This window comes from Lissotriton helveticus, chromosome 6 (assembly GCF_964261635.1).
Source record: "Lissotriton helveticus chromosome 6, aLisHel1.1, whole genome shotgun sequence".
NCBI classification, from domain to species: Eukaryota; Metazoa; Chordata; class Amphibia; order Caudata; family Salamandridae; genus Lissotriton; species Lissotriton helveticus.
The window spans coordinates 1,904,474,065-1,904,492,535 of NC_136067.1; the positions used below are offsets into that span (position 1 = coordinate 1,904,474,065).

The following is an 18,471-nucleotide window of genomic DNA, read 5'->3' on the forward strand; positions in this document are numbered from 1 at the left end:
TAGTATGCACTTCTGTCCATCATATGTTATGCATATAACTCCTACATTTAATGTTGTACTTGTAACCTTCACAAGATTGTTTAATAAAACTCTCCCTATTCCCCATCAGACAAATTTAAAAGGCAGTCCAACATTTTTTTTATTGTACATACACGACTCAAATACCAATATCATTTAACTAATTTTCTATTATTAACCTAAATGTATTGTCAAGAAAAGAAAGGCGACGGAACAGGGCTCTGTAATTACTATCTATCATGTAAAAACTTGCACGAGATTAATATGTACTGTTTAACAGTGCAGGATCCGAACGTTAACATCGAAGCCTCTCAGACGTATTGATGTCATGAAGAATGCTGCTTGTGTACGAGTGCTGTGCAGAATGCAACCTATGTAAAGGTGTCCTCCAGCTTGTAATATGTGAAGGACAGCCATGCAGAATACAACCTCTGTATGGGTAGCAGGCAAAAAGTGACCCCTGTATAGGTGACATGCAGAATTCGACATATGCGCGAGTGACATGCAGAATGTCACATTTATTGCTGCCACAAGAAAGTTCAATATCCAGTCTGACATGCCAGGAAGTAGCCAATGCAGCAGCAGGGAGAAAATCGAGCAAGTACCACATGTCGGAATATCCAGCGTCAGTAAATAAATGCTACCAATGCAACAAGTAGCTTTCCTGAACTGACACGCAGTACACTATCCCGGCCCGAGCACAAGCAACGTGGACATCGTCCAAAAGGCCATGCCCCGGCTGTCGTCATTAACAGACCGTGAAAGGGTCCAACCATCCCTCCCTCTCACCATGCGGGGCACTAAACACGCTTCCCTGGTGCCTTTAATCCCTCTTTCCTGCGCTCGCATTCAGAATGGCAGGCGGAGGGGGGCAGCCAGCCAAGGACAGTAAACGCCGCCTGGACTACCTCAACCGAACACCGCTAGCCTACTCCAAAATGGCGAGCACCCACTGACTTGCAGCAGGTCTACTCGGACACAGCCGTGTAAGGGCTTTATAGCCAATGAACACTTCGGCATTCTGTGTGGCGCATTAGGATTGGTTGAGATACCCTTTATTCGCCAATCCAAAATTACTTTACATATCAGCAATACTTCACACTCCAAGTGGACTTCAGTCGTGGGATTGGTTGATATGCGACCCGGAAGTGCCTATATTACAGCTAAATGACATCAGTTAAGTTAAAAAAAATCAACACATGATAACGGGCATTCGGTTGACTTCTCTGTTACGGTCCGGGTAAGTAGTTAATGCTGCTGTACCTGATTGCTGATGTGTGCATGTTATTGGTGGTTTACGGTGAAGTGCAGGAAGGATATCGTATGGACGTAGAGGGATTAGTTTAAGAGAACTGCAGGAATCGGTAGTGCAGGCGTGTGGGAAGAGCTGAATATTATTAATTCATGGCTCAGTGGAAGAAGGATGCTCTGAGGCTAGGTGTGGTTGGGATGTTCTGTTTTGAGCATACCTCTTTCAACCTGTTGATTCCCAAAAGAGGGCAAAGTATCTTGGTTGCTAGTATATTCTCTTTGAAACGTGCACAGCTGTAGGGTGGATGTTTCCCTCACTGATAGGGTGGAGATTATGCCACCGAGATTGACAGCCCATAAGAGCTCCGGTTAAGATGCTCGAAGAGGGACTTTTGGTGACTAGTGTTTGGAACCACATTTTGAGTAAGAAGTAACCGGATAAATTGAAGTGAAACAAAACTGCATTTTAACAGAACTGCATTTACCAGAGAATTCATTAGACTGTAAAGCTAAATCCCAGGAGTGGAGAACTGCGTCCTTGGTGAAATAAAGACATCTTTTACCTGTGTTATTACGTGATGTAGAATAGTATAGTGACATAGATGACATAAACTTGTTGGTAACTGGAGTGAGAACACGGGAGCCCTAATCTATTGTATTCACTCGACTCATGCATGACCTGTGACACGGGTAAAAATGGGTATGCGCAAGTGTGAGGGATAGAGAGCCTGAACAGAGACTGCACTAGGAGAAAGTGCCTTTAAACAATGTCACCATTATCAGTGTATCATAGCCTCAAATTAGGCACAATGACTGAAGCTGGATGAGCAATAGTAAGACGTTGCCATCAGCATAGTATGATCTGTTGATTTACTTTTGGAGCACTGGTTGTGGATGTGTCTGTACAGGATGATCAATTGCATCCATGGAAGGATGATTCTTGGAGAGTTTGAGGATGGATGGGTCTATATAGATGACATTTGCAATAACCTTTGGTCAATGTTAATTTTTTCATAACTAGTCATTGGCGAGGGAGCATTGCTGGCGTCTTGGGACAGTAATTGCTATGCATGACTTTCTCATACTGCCTTCTAGTGACATGGACTTGATGACTGCATTTCTGAAGTCGCATCTGAGCCACAACTGTGTCTGGTATTCTCTTAGTGGAGTAGCAGAAAGTCTTTCTATCGGGAGGATATGCAGCTATAACATGATGCAACAGGACAGTGTGTGGACTGCATGTGGGGCTGTGTATGTCTCTTCAGGACGTCCTTAGTTGCACTGATGAGACACTGGATCACAAGTGCAACCCTTTGAGGCTGGTGGAGCGTAGTCTGGGTACATTAAAGACTGCATTAGGATACGAGTGGTGTGAACTGAAAGAATGTTGATGGTCTGGCATTTCCTTCAGAGTGCCAAGAATTACTTTCATGCTTGGCGTTAGAGTATTCAAGGCCTATCTCACTTAAGTCAGATTGTGAGTGCCTTAATAGGTGCTATGGTGTTGAACTTTTGAGCGGAACGGGTACAGTTACACTGAGCAGTTTAGCCACACTTACCAAATGGATTTCTGGGTCCGTTTCTAGCTGTTGTCAGCACTAGTTCCAATCAAGATAACTAGGGAGACCAAGTTCTTGAATTATTACTGCTTTAACTTTTCTAGTGGTTGCTCCTTTTCAATTATTGTAACTTTCTTAATTGTCTTGGCCGCTGCCAGCTTGTGTGTGTATTTGTGGTAGATCATTGTAAAAATATGTGTAGTCCAGCGAGGTACTTTTCATGAAGGTTTATTTAAATAGTAAGTTGTGCAAAGGTTGAGCCCCACCAGGAGCAGCCTCTCTGCTACTCAGCCCGTCACCAACTGACTCAAGCACTCCAACATTCCACACGCTAACATTCTCACACGCCAACATTCTCACACACAGTCATCCAGGCTGAGCAGCATACTACAACATCTCCCTCTTTTACAGAGCAGCATACTACAACTTCTTCCTCCTTTACAATGTGAATGTAGGAACTCCCAGGAGGCATAATAAAAGTTGCTAGAAATAAATGAGGCAAAAGCATCTTGAAACATGGCATGAAAAATGAATACTGAAACATGGCATGAAAATTGAAGGTGGGAAAGTAGGAAATACAGATGGAAAAGGAATAAGTGGGGAGGGAGTAACAGAAAAAAACAGGAATCACGAAAGACTCCAAGAAGGTGCTTTACCTTTTAAGTAATTTAAGCTTTGGGCGTAAGGTAGCACAGGCAGGTTCTTCCAAATCATCGCCAAATGTAACAATAAGATGTGTAGTCCAGCCAAGGTAGTTTTCATGTGGGTTTATTTAAGTAGTAAGTTGTACAAAGGATGAGGCCCACCAGGAGCAGCCTCTATGCTGCTCAGCCCACCACCACCTGACTCAAGCACTCCAACATTCCACACACCAACATTCTCACACAGTCATCCAGGCTGAGCAGCATACTAAAATCAAACATGGTGTTTCTCGTCCTCCATTGAGCAGGAAGACTGTACTGCCCCTTTGGGAGGACTGTGTTGGCAAGCTGGTAGTTTGCTTGAGAGTAGCTCGATGAATTTGATGTCCCAGTGAGTTTATAGATTAATGCAGGTGAAGGATCTATCGCCTCTTAGAAAGAATCTCCATCTTTTGCATATTGGTGGTGGTTCTTGTATAGCATACCATGGCTTGTATGGCACTTGGTGACGGATCTTGGAACAGTTTTTGAGGGAGGCTATGGGTAGAGACGTAGGTGTGCATGGAGTGACATATACTTTTTACCCTGCAAGCCCTTTGCCAAATGTTCATAAATACGGAGCAGTAATGCAGGGGCACTTAAGGTGGATTATTTTTTTCTCCTTCTCTTGGACTAGGCTGATGGGAGAACAGCAAAACGTTTTGCCTGGATCCTCTTCCAGTGAGGACTGCTTTATCATTTGTAGAAGATTTTGTGGAGTCAGTTCCGTAGCTGTGCTTCACTGTCGCTGTTTCCTGTCTGTCTTCTTTGTCAGGGCATGTCTTCAACTGTGCTCAAGAGCTAGAAATGATTGCTCTGTGTGTGCTTTGTTAGCTTGGACACTGCTGGTAGACAGGTTTGTTAGGATGTAATATTTCCCGGTGTAGGAGACTGAGCAGGGGTGTTGGAGTATGTGGATGTTGTTGTTCTGTTTACCCTTATAATATCAGGAAATGAAAACTGGCATGTGTTTCTCACCCATCCCAATGAGTTATGCTCTTATTTAGACTAGGTATCATGAGTCCGACAAACCTTTAGAGAATCTCTTACATCTGCAGGTGATATAACGGAGCCCTAACCTGAACCACTTAATCAGCCACATGCAAATATTGATACTTTGTAGTGTACTAGAAATTATGTGCTATTATCATATAAACAAATTGATTAATAATTATCCTGGCTCATCGCCCATCCCTACCCTATTAGTAAAATTCCTAATTAAGTTGCAGTCAATTGATGTATTGGTATAAAATAGGTACGATCTACCATAAAACTTGTATAGTCACTCTAGAAAGATCCTCCTCCCCATGCCTGTATGCAGTAGGTACCAAATTAGAGTCCAGATTTTTAGAATGTCTCCCTCGCAACTGATTTCCTGCTCCAATTGCTAGGGTCTTTATTCCCTTGTCAGGTAATAGTCGCTAGAGCAAGTAAGGGCCCTCACGCTTGGAATCTTCATTTGTTACATTGGACAGAAGACAATGCTTCTCTTTTGTAGGAAGCATACAGAAGCCATTCATTGCATCTTTTTAATCCAACCAATACATTTTCACAAGGTTAACTCCCAGGCGAATGTTTGTGTCGCACTTGAGGAGTGAGAACCTATGGAAGGGAAACCAGAGCACCCTGAATTACTTCAAATCACTACAATCAAGGAGGGTTAACCTGCTTTTCTGTGATGCCTCTACTCTGAAAGATCATTAGTGGGACCCTAGCATATTATAGATATTTTATAGGATCCTTACCCACAGGTACCACCTGTGGCGTGCTTCATCATCGGATCCTTACCCACTGCATCTTGTTTGAGTGAGTGGACTTGGTCCGGTTTGTTAGCGGAGCACTTAACTAAGAATGAGGGATTTAAGTGGGAATTAAAATTGTCTTCTGGAACCTCTCCTGATTTCATTTGAGGTCACTCGGCAAGGTTAAAAACAAAGTGATGTATCTGGGTATAATGACCCGAAACATCCATGGTTTGACATGTTTCAGCCTTCCATATGCCTTTAAGGGTCAGCAGACTTTCTAGGGCTTTGAAGGTGTGGATCAGCATCTTAAATTGGCATCTCTTCTGTATGGGGAGTCACTGGAGTTTCTTGAGGTGGGGGGTGATGTGGGTCTGTTTGGGCAAGTCAAGGATGAGTCTGGCCGCTGAGTTCTGTATGGTTTTAAGTCTTTTCAGGATGTGAGGGGTTACTTCTACGTAGAGTGTGTTGCCCTAGTCCAAGCGGCTGGTGACTAGGGCTTGAATGACTGTTTGTCTGGTGTTGACAGGGAGCCTTTTGAATATTTTCCAGAGCATGCAAAGTGAGGAATCGGGTGGATGAGACTGCGTTGATCTGGCTTTTGATGGTGAGTTTGCTTTCCAGGATAATGCTGAGGTTGCGAGTATGGTCTGTCAGAGAGGGTAAGGAGCCTAGTTTGAGGGGCCACCAGGAGTCATTCCATAAGGAGGTGTTGTTGCTGAAGATCGGCACTTCTGTCTTGTCTGTGGTGAGTTTCAGGCAGTTGTTTTTAATCCAGTTGGTGGTGCTGGTCGTACATCTGTGGAAGTTGGCTCTCTTGGTGGTTGGCTATTCCGAGAGTAAGAGGATGATTTGACCTCTGATCTGAGGTATGATACCTGATGGTAAAATTGCTTGTTTTCTTCTTTAACATGGATGAATGCTCTTACTCACAGACGGGACATGCTACATCATCAAGTTTGTATTCACCGTAGTGACATAATGCTACACTTTTGAGCTCCGCTTGCAGCTTTTTACAGAGGACTGAAAAGTGTGCCTTCCTAGCATTCAACCCCACAGGGCAGCTGTTCTTAACCAATGGGTCCATAATGTCTATTCAAAAACTGAATAATATTAGCAGATTAATAAAATATGTAAACATCAAAAAGCTACATTTAAAATGCTCTGTAAATGAAATTGAATGCTAAAAATTAGGTTGGTATCCTTTTATTGATTTGTGGGAGCAGCTTAAGCAGAGCATGTACAGCAAATGGAATCTAGTATGGATGATTGGTGGTCTTCATTGAAGCACTTGTATTTTAGCAATTGATGCCTCACGCCTCTCTACAGCTGCAGGAAGGTAAGCCAAGGACTGATGGAGAGCAAATCTGCAATCATTGGAAACACACTCAAGACACTCCATTAACCAGCATACACTATAAGAAATGCCCAATCCCTCTGATCGAACACACACCCACCACCCCCACCCCGTCTTCACTAACGTTCCCAGCCTATGCTACATGAGTGCACTTCAGTCTACTGCACCCTAATTACCTCCTGTCTGCCACCATACAACTGTCAGAGTAAAGTACCTAGCATAATAAATCAGAAATAACTTGGGCCCTTCACTGGAGCGACTATACCAACGGGAAGAGACCAACTGCTTGGTTTCTTCTCTAAAAAAAGATGAAGGCCATCTCTCAGGAGACATGTTTCTTCATCGGGCCCTTCCTTACTGAAGGCTATACATGCTGAGCTCTCACTAGAGCGCTTTGTAGTAGAATGAATAATGTGCCTTCCTAGCATTCACCCTCCTCTAGGCTGGCTCACAAATTTCTAAGCACCAGAATGCTACACCATAAGTAATTGTGCACTTAACAAATGCAAATATTCGCCATTGGGATTTGACTAAATGAACGTCTTCTGAAACTGTCACCTCTCAAAAACAAGGCATTTGTTAGAGGCATGTTACAAAAGTAATTAGAACACTGTAACAGTTAAGAACTTCAATGGATTTATAATTCTTGAGTTATTGGGCAGCACACTTCACAGTACTGGTGCTGTGGTGGTTCAAAAATAGTGGAAAGGGGAAATGAACCAAGTTCTGCTTAACTCCATCAGCATAACTTGCTTCATTATTACCCTCCACTCCTTCCTGCTCAACTGTATTACCCAGTGCTTTGAAGGAATGGGATGGGATGTGGAATACACCAGACTCATGATTCGGAGTGTAGGAGGAAGATGGAACCAGATGCTGCATTTGTTCTGAATCGAAATACTGCTGCGACAAGAGAGAACGAGTGGACAGGAAAGAAAGAAGCGCAAGGAGGCGCACATGAGACAAGCAGGAGGTAACATTGGAACACGTGACCTCAATATTATGTTGGGTTGGTGGCTTGTTTACTGTCCGTCTCCACCCTTAGTTAGATTACTTCATGCATACTTAGTCTCGTACTATCTTCCCTTGTTACCCTCAGCACAGGGTGAAAACCAGTGTTCAAAAGAGTGCAGTTCATCAGCAGAGGTCTTAAGACCAGGTTGTCTTGTCAAATGCTCAGTTAGTCCCTTGATAAACGTTTGCCTACCAGATAACTTTTTTAGGTTTTTTATTTGTTAGCTCTTGGGAGACAGGCACAGCTGTCTCCAAGACCTGCTGCCCACTTACTCACAATACTCATAGAATGAGCTTTGGGTGACACTACCCCTCACACCTCCACCAAGGCCCAAAACATTGGCGTATTTGGATTAGCTTCTTAAGACATTGTCATTCAAGTATTAGACCATCTCAAAGTATCCTGCCTCCTATGGAGTGCTTGCCTCGTAATGCATGAGGGATTACTTTATATTTAAAAAGTATAGCCGGGGGCCATCTTGGGATCAGTCTGTCCTGACATGATAATCAAAAAGCATCTGAGCTGACTGCCTGAGTTGGGAGCCACCCCAAAAAGCAGAAAAATGTCTTGGTGTGACTATCGTCGTTGAACTAACCATGAAGTCACAAATCGGGTCAGTAATTTCTTCATCCTTCCTAATGCTCTGCAAAATCAAGAAGATTGCTAAATTCCTCACCTTTTGAGGCCCTTATCCAAGCTGTCATCGACCTCGTTCTTTCTAGAATTGATTATGCCAACTCCCTATATGTTGGCCTACCCAAATGCCTCCTCAAAAGTCTCCAAACTGTCCAGAAACAGGCAGGCAATGTAACTTATAAACAACAAAAACAATGCCACGTCATTACCTCCTGACTCCACAAAAATACCCTTAAACGCTCATTACGATCTTCTCATTTGAACTGCCTATCGGTTCCCAAATTCATGATGAAGAGACTAGGCGGGGTGTCAGATTCTCGGGCACTGCTCTTAACCTCTGGAACGCTTCCCCCCTTGAGATAAGATCAGCATCTTGTTACTCGGAATTTAGAAAAGCATTAATAACCTGGATATTTAGACTAGCTTACAACGAACCCTCTGCCTACCCTTATTCACCTGTTTGTTGCCTTCTTAGCTCCATGAAACCGCTCAATGAATGTGTGCTTTATAAACTCCAGTACCATAACATATATACATTCATTCATACATACATACATAATTACTCAGTACCATACACTACTATTACCAATGCCACACAATGAGCAGAATAATTAATGCCATTATTACCAGCAATACCAGTACCACACTCGCACCATGACCACAACAATGCCACACCAGGAATACCACCCCCACTAATGCCACCACCGCTGACAATTCAACCACCAAAAATGACACCAATACCAGTACCACTAATGCCACTGGCAATGGTATCCATACCACCAGTCGTAGGACACCATTGTTACCATCTCCATCTCCATAACCCCAATTAAGTCACCATCACCATCCCCATACCACCACTGCCAATACCACAACCAAAACTACCAACAATAATATAGCACCAATACACTACCGAGCGTTGTCAAAGCGAGTAGGCGTGGTTTCCATAGGTAATCGAAGGGAAACATTTCTACAAACCTGTTGGAATATATTGTCAAATTATACCCAGGCCTGTAGTCTTTGCCACTGCTTGTCTTCTTTGATTTGAAGAACTGCACAGTTGACCCGTTAGTCTACTAGAAGAGGCCTCATTCATGCAGTTGGTAGTCATCGAAGGCACCTGAAAAGCCTGGTCAGACTGCGGCATGTACAGTGCAGAGTGTATTAAAAAAAGTTGCAATACGGGTTTCTGTATAAATTATGGCAAAACATGGAGGGGCCCCTTAAAATGCATTTAGAAATGTTTGAAAAGGTTGCTTGTACTTCATGAATCAGACTATCTGCATAGTAAACAAAATAGTTTTTATATTTGAGGGTTTAAGATGTGTACATAATTCATACTCTCTTGGCGTGTCATTTGAACGCGCCTAAATAGGCAAATATTTGAGGACACATTACTAATATCTTTCACAATTAGAAAAGCATATAGTGGTGAAGGCAGACAGGAGGCGTGCAGCGCCGCCTTTATAGGAGCTCTGTTTGCTTCCAGACCGCATGATTAACAAAAGAAACTTGGAAGCATTGGGAGAAGATCCTGTACCGCACAGTGGTGTTCAAGGCATCGAGTGTGACCAGGCTTTTTGTGCACATCCGAAGTTTTGACAAACCAGTGTAGCAGACTCACTGACCCATATTAAACATTTAATTTGACATAGATTTATATACTCTTTTAAGATTTGGGATTTCATGAGGTGTATCTTGTAGGCATTCTACAGGGAGATACTGGCCCGTCTCGGAAATTCCGACCACCCAAAATGTCTGAATAGAATTTCTCTTGAACCGAAAAAATAAAAATTGGAAGTTCTGTGTAAAACAAGCATTGGCAAAGGCATATAGTCGCACCTATTGATGGCAGGGTATGAGGCACCATCGAGGGAGGGAGTGAGAGAGGGCATGTGGTGGAGCAACACCCTGAATGTTGAGCGGGTCTGGCAGGGCAGGAAGAACTAGGTAGGGAGGGCGGGAGAGAGAGTGCGAGCAAGGCAACAACATGGACAGCAAGCAATAACACAGAGCAGGTTGTGACAAGCAACAACTGGGACAGTGGCTGAAGTCCAGCAAAAACACAGGCCGAGGAAGGAGGGCTAGAGGAGACAACCAACCACAGAAACAGTGGTTGGAGGCAAACAACATGGACGTAGGGGGGGGGCAAAGCAAAAAGATGGAACGTTAGAGGGCATGCAACAACTCTGAATAGGTGGCAGAATTAAAGGAAGAACATAAGGGAACCAGCTCAAGTGCATACACTCGCACAGAGTGCTTCAATCAAGAGAAAAAAAGTAGCTCACAAAATGCGAGCAGTGGAAGGACACAAGTACATTGGCCATGCTCCAAGCAAGGATAAAACACAAAACCAGGATGTGAAGGCTACACACATTAACAAATGAGAAACAAGCAAATTGAAGCCAACCAATGGTAAGGAAGGGCGGCTCTAAGCCCACTGTCAGTTAAGAAAATGTCTTGCAAGCAACCGCACATGCACAGTCTCACGTGAGACCTAAAAAGAGACATGTTTGTTGAATCAAAGCAATCCATGTGATTGGTGTATGAAGGTTTTGTTATAGTGTTTCTTGTTGAAATAGGCATTTTGCTTTCTGCTATCGGGTATCTGCTCTTTTGTAATACCGTTTCAGGCCACAACTTAGAGTTTGTAATTAATGAGACTTACAGTGGGCTGAACATAACCCCATAGAGCCTTGAGGGAATTGTTTGAAGACTGTCAACCCCATTAACCTGAAGATATAGGGAACCTAGATGAGGTAAATGTAAAAATTTTAGCATTTGTTTCAAGTGTATGTTATTTCCTACTTGATGGCTATGTGATGTAATGCTATTGGAAATTTAGGCGCCCTTTGGATACTGGACTCTCCCTTCTCTGCTTGATTTGTTTATTGTGTCTACTTTGACAGGGGATAGAGTGGTATTTGAACTTAAAATCGATTTTATCCTTTAAATGTAGAGGTCAGTACTGTAAGCTCTAGCCTCACCGTGTCTGCCCGAAAGCTGATTCATTGGGCTCTAATATGGGTAGATGGTTAGACATGCTACAAATTGATAGTATTTTTTTGGTCAGGTTCTTGAGACTGTCTGTGTATAGCACTATACAGAATGATCTACCCTTAACCGTACATTATGATACTACAATTCATAGAGAAGTTATTCTTTCAACTTCAACACCTCTAGCAGAGGCTATTTCCCGTATCAAAATTCAGTCACTACCAGTATCTTTAAAATGTAACTCATGGAGGAAATTTCCTATTTTATAATCCCAGTGGCGTTCCTCCTTTTAAACAATTACCAAGCATATTCCAGTTTTCTAAAAAGCATTCTTTTTATACTTTATTTTTCCCCCCTCCGGGTCCCAGCAAGGTGTAGCTTTTTCAGTGATGCTAATTCCACCAATTATATAGGAAAACTGTGATTTCACACGCAGAGGATCATGAAGAGGTTAACGTGAATCATTCAAATTCTATTGGTGTTTTTAGGATTTGGTAGTACGGTTGTAATTGCTAAGAGGAATAAAGCACCAGCTTTGGGATTGCTCGGGTTCAAGCCATTACTGCTTCAATCTTTCCAGTGTTATTTCAATTGGGCCCTCCCACTGTAAAGAAGATTTGGCAACTTCTTTCTGTCCTGAGGTTAATTGATGCTAATGAGTCAGACAACTAGTGATGACAAAAGACATTCTGCCTTTCTAACGATGTACTAATAAGGTAATTACAGGCTTCAACGGAATACATGAAAGCAGTCAATGACACTTTAATTAATATTTAGGAGCAACATGATGCAAGAGTTAAAAGTACTTCTGGATTGTAGCACGATTCCCTCTGAATACAATAGGGCATGCTTCAGGCCGCAGATACTGTGTCTCACCGTGGCCAACACTGCTCACGAGCTGTCATTGACAAGAGCAACATAGTCTAGTCCGTGTCTGCCCATTGTACCAGGTGCTGACTGCAGCACTGAGAGCCATCCACCAAGGATGCACTTTGCTTGAATGTGATACAGTGCAAGGACACAAGTAATGCATACATGAATCGGGAGAGGGACAGACATACTAAGAGGAAAGATGCCTATGTCAGCTGACCATTAAGAACCGAGCAAAAGAGTGGTGATGAAGCTATGGTAACAGTAAGCAATGGATGACCTCTAGAAAACCATATGCCTTGCAAGAGACAGCGCATCCACTGTATTAGATGAGAACTAAAACATTGTTCCCTAAAAGCAAGCAGTGGAAACATAGAATCCGGTTAATCAAAGAGAGGGTAAACGGGTTTTAGTCCATGGGAGGTACAAACATAGGACTGAAATGCTGGGACACAAATAAGAAGCAGCAAAATGAGTGACAGTAGGGCCAACCAGTGATAAGCAATGGGCGGGCTGCAAGCCCCTGTATGTTCTTGGTAAGCCCACAATATGTCTTTCGAAACCAGACAGCCTCTGTCAGGTAGGCTCGACCTAAGCAGTGAACAGATAGACACACTCATGTTCTGGTTTAAAAGGCTACGTAAAATAGAGTAATAGATAACTTTATAGGTAGTTGTTTCCTCTTTCATATGTAAAGTGTTTGAGTTAAATGAGTATCCCCGTTCTGTTTAATGTCTGTATTAAATGGGCTCCTGTCTGTGGGACTAAAATGATGTTTTGGGAAGAAAGTTACATTTTTTTTCTCCTTTCCAAAACCACTTCAGGTTTTGTAAAGCCCAATACAACTTTCTCAAATGTTTCTTCCTCTTGCGGTTACACATATATTACAGAAGTGAGTGTTTCCCCCCGGAGATCTGTATCTACTGTTTTATGCATGTGACCAATGAGCTTGTTTGGGAGCCAGTCCGACCACGGTATTTCTAGAACCAGTTCTACAACTGAACACACGGCTGTAGAAGTGCGTTGAAATAATGACATACTCCCCGAGGGTGCAAGTATGTTCACAATATTTTCAAGTTGCAATGGATAAAATCGTATATTTCGGGATTATCTAGTAATCATTTTACAAAAATGTAATCCGATTGCACTGCATAGCCATAATCCATGTGGTGTTTAATTTCATGCCGGATGTGCGCAAATCCTCGAACTGCAAATTTTAAAAGAACAAAAACTTAAATATTAGTTCATGTTCTAGAACTGGCATACTGTTACCCTTTTCTATTCCAGACTGGCTTAAAACATTGCTGGTGAATAATTTCTGAAACTAAATTAAATCATGTAAGCAGCAGTATTGTAGATCTTGCCATTTCATGTCGCATTCAGATGCTAAAGCGACTGTGCCTGACGCATTGACTCTTCAATGTGCACATTTTGTGGACTATAATTGTTTTACAGAGCCTTGAGAAAGCACACAGGATATATTTATTGACCACAAGGGTGAACCACATCAGTTTACACAGATACTGACGCAATCCACCCCAAAAGATGCATCTATGTTCAATTTGGATTTTTATGCAGTCTATTAATAAACACTAGCAAATGTCCAATCTTTTAAGTCTGAAGTCATTAAAATATAATAAAAAAATCTTCTTTAAGCTAAACACACATAATGTTTGTGCAATACTGTGCTCCTTTGGAGCAGTCATGCAATAGAGACTTACTTATAAACGGTATTGATGCAGAAGACTTACTAACATCTTGTTCTTATGAGTGGATATGGCCAATCTTTATCAACGATGTGCGTTTGTTGTTTCAGGGCAACCTTCTTGATTAGAATGTTTATCAAATGAATCTGGGTTTAGATGTATTCGTTTCTGATGTTCATGTTTGTGTCCCTAAAACGGTTGCCATTGGTTAGTCCGACTAGTTGTTGATTTGGTGACTAACTAAAAGTTCGGGCAGTGGGTCCAGATGTGTGTGACTTTGTGCTAACTCTCTTTGAAGGTAACTGGAAAGGTCTAAGGAACCCAGTACCCAAACAGTAATAAAGTGAAAACCCAACTCAAGAAAAACTCCCAAACCAAGTCAGAAAAATAAAGTAAAATTTAACAAATAAAGTGACACCAAAATGGCAAGAATCCATCCCAAAATAGCAAGAATCCATCAGTAGAACCAGAATTATGAAGTTCTAGGTAAAAATAGTGCATAACCGAAAGTGTCGATTTGTGCTTTTATCTGGTTGTGCGGGACTGAGTCAGAGACTGACCGTGATGGGGCCCAGGTCTGATGCAGGAACCGGGCTTTTCCCGGTAAAGAGTTTACCTTCTCACAGTCCAAGTCCATAAAGAGAGCCTCAGCTGGAGCTCTGCGTTGGCGGGGGCAGCGAGGAGTCCTTTGGCGCAAGAAGCAGGTCGCCGCTAGAGCTTTGCTTTGGTTGTTGACGCAGGCGCTCACTGTTTGGCAGAACCTGCTCTTTATCACTGGAGCTTCAAGTTGGCGGGAGACCCAGAGGTCATTGTTGACCCAGGCAGTTAGAGCTGACGTGAGGAGTAGGTTGTCGCTGGAGGTTCGCGTTGGCGGGCATTGCGGATGGTCATTTCATGGCGCAAAGAGTCTGCCTGCAGTTGCAGCGAGCCCCAAACATCCGGATTTTCACCTGGAATTCTGTTTTGAGACAGGAGGAGTACACTCTGATGCCAGCCAAGGGTCCAGGACCAGCAGGGCACCTCTTGGGGAATCTGGACTCACTCTAATAGAGGCAACCAGCCTGGCTCTGGCAGGTCCAGTTGGTCAGTCGGGCAATTGCAGGAGAGGTCTCTGTAGGCTTGCTGTGTCCCTGTAGCTCAAACAGGAGGTCAGCAAACTGACTCTTGGTGTCTCTTCTAGGCATCTTGAGTTCAAGGCAAGCGAGTCTAGTCTTCCTCCTTTAGACAACAGGGCAGTCCTTCTTCTGAATCGTACAGAAGTGTTCTGATGAGCGGTTCTGAAGGTGCTATTCTTATACCGAGTGCCAGCCTGTGGGGACGCCCCTTTGTCTAAACTCCCCCTCCCCCCACCCCCCTTTCTTGAGCTTTGCACCAAACTGTCTAGAGTAACAAGGTGATCGCATGCCTAGGTGTGAACTGTATTTGGACAGTCAGCCTCCGAAGTCAGAAAGGGTGAGGCTACAGCGCTCAGGCTCCATTGGAAGGTCAGGAAGACACAGTACAAACCCCCTGCCTGCCCCCCATACACACACACACACTATAAGGGCCTCGTGCTCAGAAGAGGGTCACTCTGCCCCACACCCAAGGCTCTTCGAGTCCGCGGTCAATGTCCGCGGACTCGATAATTCTCGCCTAGGTGCCTATGCTAACCATGGGTCCCACTCTGCAACTCTGGGAAATAGCTTGCTTAATCTCCACAATGGCCCTATCAGCGCCGGGGATGCCTGGCTTCACCTTGGGGAGTGTCCAGGAGGGACCATCTCACAGGGAAAGCCAGGACGGGTTCCCCAGCGGTATACAGCGCTAGGACGCCCGAGATGGGGTAACAGTGCTCTTTTCAAGTATACATACATTTACATACATACATTTTGTCCCCATGTCTGGAAGGAATACACAACACACCACAGGAGAGCCATTCAATCCTGTGACCGTGGCAGAAAGGCACATTTGGTTTAAGCAAAACATGCCAACTTTTTTGAAAGTGGTATTTTCAGGATAGTAACATAAAATCTTACTTTACAATTAAAGAGGATTTAAAATTACAATTTAATAATGAATGAGCGAAGCATTTCTTGATGTGTTCCTAAACTTCAGTTATCACTTATTAAGCGTAGTCTATTGAAAAGCTAGTTTTTCTACCATGAAAAACGACTTTCGGAGTTTTTCACTTTCAGGACATGTAAAACGTGATCACAAGTCATAGTTTTTAAACACCATGCCCTATGAGCTTTTAGGGCCTACTTTATGGGTCACTTATAAGTATTAAAAAATAAGGTTCAGCCCCCGCGAAAGGTTTGTTTTGCCAGGTCAAAATGGCAGTTTAAAACTGTGCTATAGGCTGCAGTGGCAGGCATGAGACGTGTTACAGTGCTACTTTAGAGAGTGGCAGAATGAGTGCTACAGCCCACTAGTAGCATTTAATTTACATGCCCTAGGTACACATAGTTCCAGGGACTTGTAAGTATGTATACACCAATTTTAACATGTTTTCAAAGGGAGTGAACAATCACTTTACCACTGGTTACCAGGAGGAAAGTACTGAGTCTTAAAAGCCAATAAAAATGGGCTCTGGGGTGACATCACAGAAATAGCCTGATCCAACAAGCCGTTGGCCCAAGAATGTTTTTATTCTCATGTTAAGCACACTTATAAGTCCATAGTAGACTTGCCTAGTTCTGCTCGGGTGCAGCTCCTGCTTTCCTGAGTGCACAGGCTTTGCTTCTTCACGTGGTGAAAGTGGAGAATGAGCTAAAAAGAGTAGGGGGCATGAGGGTGGATTGTAGGAGTGAGTAGGAGCAGTTTCGGAAGCAACGTGAGAGGTTAAGGGTAATACTAAATATATACCAATGGTCTAGATCAGGAGATGACTTTTTTTCGCTCCTGGCTTATCAGACCAGGCACTGCTTATTCATGCTCCATCTAACCACACAGAGAAACCTCAAAAACAAAGCAGAAAGTCGGCCAAAAAACTGTCTACTCTCGTTATTCGCTTCCTATAATTCATGTGGCTGCAGTGCTTCAAATCAATGCACAAATAGCTAAAAAGATGTAGATTGACGTATTCGTTTTAAATCCTCATAGGTTAGTAGTCTTTGACTCTTTTGCATCAAGGCTTACTCCACTCTCCTTTAGCGGGAGCCTGGAATATTGATGTTTGCTTCTCAGCCACTTGAGGCGGTTTAAACTACCAGCAGAGCTGCTAAGTCACTGCACCCATTATTGTGAAAGAGAGTACTTTTATGTCTGGCTTGACAGTGCAGTGGTCTATTTGACTTTTTGCTACCAGTACTCTTGCACCTGGATAGTTGGAATTCCCTGATCGATGGCCTCCCAGACTCCACACTGGTACCCTTAAGAGCCTCCTAAAAGCTGCAACATGTCAGAAATATGATCACATCATGCCATCCTGGTTATCCTTCATTGGCTCTCCTTACCACGCTCCACCTTCTTCAAAACTAGCTGCCTCATATACAGTTCCATGCAGCCTGCTTCCCCTCCTTCTTTTTTTTTTTTTTTTTTTTTACTCACAATTTCTGGCGGCTCTTGGCACATCCGCAACCAGGGCACCATAAGGCTGAAGACTAAAAAAACGAGCATTTGCAATGCAATAGGTCTCGCATTAACGCAAGTTAAAGCTATTTGCATTGTCAATGACTATGCCTTTTTATTTATGTTTTAAAAACAAAAATAAAAGGCATTGTTGTTTGCAATACCAATAGCTTAAACTCACGTAAATGCGAGACCTATTGCAGGGTGAGATAGTTAAGACTCTTTTTGGGGCCCATAATCCATTGTGTACCCATTCAGAGCAGGCTATTTGGCGGCTATACAGTCATTCTGCATAGCATCGCCCCAATAAGGCAGGGGTTGCTAACTTAGTACCAGGAATATTTCCCTGTAACAGGTTTTCTAGATTTAGACATGACAAAGGTATATAATTTTAATCTAAATAAAACTAGCCTAAATATTCAGTGGGTAACCAAAAAGTTTTGTAGGTGTGGCTTTTTGTCGTACACGCGACACCCCTGCGATAAGGTATCCTCGTACATTTTCGCTAACTACCAAACAGATGACAATGGAGAACTAAGTAGCTTCCCACGGGTTGGTATCGATGAAGAGTCAACCTGTCCTTTAGAAACCAGAACCACCAATTGATGGTCTGTTTGGATGCTCTAGTCACCTTCCTCAATCGATCTAGCATGGATTGGGTTGTCCACATTATCAAACGGTAAAGACAGAGCGAACATTACCACCAGCACAGCGCCACCCTTAGCCAAGCCGGCTATCGGCATGTTTCAACAAGCAGAAATTGTGTGTTACAGGCGAGTGTCTCTGAAAGAACACTTTGCATGTTTTTTTCTTTTATGTTGTAGTCAACAAACCAGTATGGGAAACACTGCATTTCTTGTCAAAAAGGGACCAAGGCAATGATGCTTCGCATAAGTTTACATTATAGATTGCTTCTTGTGCACATGTTTATCCTTAATGGCAAACTGCCCAAAAATATACAGGAAGCAGTAGCATATATTTTTCAAGAGGAAAACGACTTTATTGAACTCTTTCCATCTACCTCTTCATCACTGAAAAATCTAAATAATTTTTTTTTGCAGTTTTAAATAGTGCGAACTCGACCCGAAGGTATC

The 18,471-nt window shown here is 43.0% G+C and overlaps 1 protein-coding gene across 2 annotated transcripts in view; it reads left to right on the forward strand.

Annotated features, from left to right (window-relative positions):
- Positions 1–1,130: 1,130 nt before the first annotated feature.
- LCLAT1 (lysocardiolipin acyltransferase 1) overlaps positions 1,131–18,471 on the forward strand; it is a 718,584-nt gene continuing 701,243 nt past the window's right edge. For both annotated transcript variants that reach the window (XM_078649857.1, XM_078649858.1), the window contains exon 1: positions 1,131–1,258. The gene's annotated coding sequence lies outside the window, so the exon portion shown is untranslated. The remainder of the gene's footprint in view (positions 1,259–18,471) is intronic.